Source organism: Triticum urartu, unplaced genomic scaffold (assembly GCF_003073215.2).
Source record: "Triticum urartu cultivar G1812 unplaced genomic scaffold, Tu2.1 TuUngrouped_contig_4909, whole genome shotgun sequence".
Classification (NCBI taxonomy): domain Eukaryota; kingdom Viridiplantae; phylum Streptophyta; class Magnoliopsida; order Poales; family Poaceae; genus Triticum; species Triticum urartu.
In genome coordinates this window covers 10,787-14,905 of record NW_024115537.1, presented here as the reverse complement: position 1 = coordinate 14,905, position 4,119 = coordinate 10,787, and the positions used below count along the sequence as shown (strand labels likewise).

At 50.7% G+C, this 4,119-nt stretch overlaps 1 pseudogene; it reads right to left on the bottom strand.

The window, feature by feature from the left end:
- Nucleotides 1-35: 35 nt before the first annotated feature.
- LOC125528490 lies at nt 36-1,143 on the bottom strand (annotated as a pseudogene).
- Nucleotides 1,144-4,119: the final 2,976 nt, after the last annotated feature.

Here is a 4,119-nt window from a genome sequence, read left to right as displayed (position 1 = left end):
CTGGCGGCCCCGGGGCGCTTGCCGTGGGGCCACGCCAGGCACTCCTCCCGCGGCTTCCATAGGCTCATGCTGATGGCGGAACTCGGGCCCTTGAGCGGTGCCAACAGCGAGAGCGGGCCGATGGTGTAGACCTTGGGCAGGCCGAGCGCCTCCATGGCCGCCACCTCCTCTCCCTCGAGGTCGTCGAAGGTGTTGACGATCACCGCCGACGCGCCGGCCGCGCGCTCCGTTATCCCGAGCGCGAAATGCAGCATGTAGTCGTCCGGGGCCGGGCTGCGTATGAAGCTCGAGAAGTCCCTGAACCTCATGTTCCTCAGGCCCGGAACGTCCTCCACCGGCGTGTCAAGGTACTCGTCCGTCAGCTGTTCGACGTCTTTGATCGGCGCGAGGCCGCGGGCGAAGAGGAGGCGGTAGTGGCGGTAACCGAGGAAGCTGATGGCGCTGGCCGTCCACAGCTGGACATAGGGGAGGCCGAGCTCCCTGGCGGCCTCCATGGAGAAATCCATGACGATGTCGGAGACGACGCAGGTCACGGGCGGGCCGCCTGCGTTGAGGTCCGCGAGGAGGCGGCGGAATGGCCCGAGGCAGGTCTCCGTGGTGGACTTGCACAGCGACGCGATGTCCTGCGTGACGTCGTCGTCGTCGGACGGCGGCAGGCCGTCCGGGATGGTGGCGAAGCAGAAGCCCGGGACGCCGGCCACCTCGGCGGGGCCACGGGAGCGGACGAGGTGGGCGTGGTTGTACTAGGTGTTGACGAAGGTGACGTGGAAGCCGCGGGCGTGGAGCACCCTGGCCACGTCGAGCATGGGGATGATGTGCCCCTCTGCGTGACGTCGTCGTCGTCGGACGGCGGCAGGCCGTCCGGGATGGTGGCGAAGCAGAAGCCCGGGACGCCGGCCACCTCGGCGGGGCCACGGGAGCGGACGAGGTGGGCGTGGTTGTACTAGGTGTTGACGAAGGTGACGTGGAAGCCGCGGGCGTGGAGCACCCTGGCCACGTCGAGCATGGGGATGATGTGCCCCTGCGCGGGCGCCGGCAGGCACACGGCGTGCGCTCTCTCGGCCAGCGCCGGCGGTGCCGAAGAAGAAGCCATTTCCCCGTGGTTTTCGAGCCGAGACGACACTGGTTGCTGCCAATCGAGGATATGAATGGGCTTGGCACGGATCTATCACAGCATTTTGTGTTATTTATAGGCAGCAGGATAGCAATCACAATCACGTCTTTGAACTGGTATCCTGGTAGGAGTATGTAGGAAGTGAAACGCAAGTGATTACGTCGATAGACTCGGTTTGTTGACTCCATATATTGCTTATTTATTGTCTTATCACATATCATATCTTATCATATCTCCCGGAGGATGCAAACTTTCAGTGGTGAATATCTTACTCGGCCAAAAGTCTACAATGGTAGGTAATTTTTTTTTCTTTTTACGAAACGAAGGCAATTTTTTTGCCTCGTTGGTTAATAAAGAAGAAGAGAATTGCCCTGTTATTGACGAAGAATCGGGTGAAAACCAATACAAATATATCACATGTGAACTACTCACAAAGTATGGAACACCACAGCCGCACGATCAATCCAACAGACGGAACCAACATGCAACAACAACCACTTACGCTTGTAAAACACCCAACGGGGAACACCTCGACTGTAGACAACGGACATCACCATGGGAATGGTCCAAGACATTAATTGCAGATTATCCATTTAAGCAAAGCAACATATATAAGAGGGTGCTTGGATACGTTTTAGAGGGTGCTTGGATCCAAGGGACTATTTTTAGTCTGACTAAAAATAGTCTCTTTTAGAGGCTAAAGTTCCAAGCACCCCTGACTAAAGAGAGGCTAGGACTAGTCTTGAGGCTAAAAACTTTTAGTCATAGGAAACCTACTAAAATATGTATTAGCCCTCTCTCTCCTCATTTAATTCCTCTACTTTAACACATGCGAGTTCTGGATTGGATGGTTTGGAGGATAATAAATGCTCAATAATTTGATTTTAGTCTCTTTAGTACTTTAGTCTCTCATGACTAAAAGTAGTGGGACTAAAACTTGCTAGCCTCACCCATGCTTGGATCCAAATACTAAAGAGAATAAAATCAAATTATTGAGCATTTATTATCCTCCAAACCATCCAATCCAGAACTCGCATGTGTTAAAGTAGAGGAATTAAATGAGGAGAGAGAGGGCTAATACATATTTTAGTAGGTTTCCTATGACTAAAAGTTTTTAGCCTCAAGACTAGTCCTAGCCTCTCTTTAGTCAGGGGTGCTTGGAACTTTAGCCTCTAAAAGAGACTATTTTTAGTCAGACTAAAAATAGTCCCTTGTATCCAAGCACCCTCTAAGTAACTAACATAGTGTAATGAATGCTGGCCTTTGATTGCTGATGCTTATTATTGTGCAAAAAGATTTACATAGGATCCGCTAATTAGTGTATCGTGGCGTAAAAAAGGGGCGTATTATTAGGGGAATTCTGGGAACTCTCTCTCAACTAGCCATTGAATCTGGATCGAGGTTTCGTTTACATCTCAGGGAATCGGGGGAGGAGGAAGGAGAGATACACACGCTACAGGCCAGCTAGCCATTCCATCGTACCCCCCTTTTCCCAGTCGTTCACACCCATATAAGTACTCACACCTACATGGCCCATTCCGGCCCAGCCAGCCGAGCTGGTAAGCGAGGCTGCCTCTTGGGCCGGCCTTGACTTTCAACCTCTTCTCTTGGCGCCTTGGAACTGGGTGCACTGTCGCTGACAATCCCTCCTCCCTTGGAGCCGGCTTGACCCCAAGCCGGAGCACGCGGAAACTTCTGCTTCAAATGAATTTTGTCTTCCCATGTTGCCATATCTGCTGGGGTATCATTCCACTTGACCAGAACTTGCACCACTGAAGTAGATCCATGACGAATCACGCGCTTCTTGAGAACTTGTTCAGGAAACTGAAATTGAGCTTCAGGCGAAGGCAACTGCGACATGACTTCTTGACCAGGAGCAAGCACCTTCCGCAACAAAGAAACATGGAAGACTGGGTGGACACGACTGGATGCAGGCAAGGCCAGACGATATGCAACCATCCCAACTCGTTCCACGATCTCAAAGGGGCCATAAAACTTGAACGCCAACTTGTGATTCGCACGCGGCGCAATGGAAGACTGCAAGTATGGTTGGAGTTTCAGAAAGACAGAGTCTCCAACATTAAACTCCCTGACAGAATGATGTCTATCAGCTTGAGCTTTCATTTTCTGATGTGCTCTCAAAAGATGCTGGCGAACTGAGTCCAAAATGACTTGTCGATCAACAAGCCACTGTTGAAGATCTGGAGACTGAATTGTGTCGTCTGCTGAAAGACCAAAATGACGTGGAGCATGACCATATATAATTTCAAATGGAGTTTGCCCTGTAGCAGAATGCCAATTAGTGTTGTACCAGTATTCACAGAGTGGAATCCATTTGGCCCAACGAGCAGGATGAGCACTGACAAAACAGCGGAGATAACACTCCACTTGTTGATTGACACGCTCCGTTTGTCCATCAGACTGAGGATGACGAGCAGTGCTCATGCGCAAAAGGATGCTCGAGCGTTGGAACAACTCCTTCCAAAATGTGCTGGTAAATATACGGTCTCGATCAGAGACAATGGACAAGGGCATCCCATGCAAACGATAAACTGAGTTGATAAAAGCTTCAGCCACTGTGATTGCTGTGAAGGGATGATGTAAAGGAATAAAATGACCGTACTTGGACAGCTTATCAATGACTACCAACAAGCAGTTGTATCGCCCTGAAACTGGTAGGCCCTCCACAAAATCCATTGTAACCATTTCCCAAGGATTTTGCGGCACAGGAAGAGGTTGTAACAAACATGGATATGGCACTCGTTCGGGCTTAGCTTGCTGACAAACCAAACAATGCTGAACAAAGTTTTTAATGAATCCACGCATGCCCTGCCAACGAAACATCTGCCTGATGCGTCTATAAGTTACAGGAAAACCAGAATGTCCTCCCAAGGGACTAGCATGGAAGGTTTCAACGATCGTGCGTTGCAACTGTGGATCAGAACCAACCCAGATGCACTTATCAACTCACAAGATTCCAGCCTTGAGAGAAAACTTACTGTCAG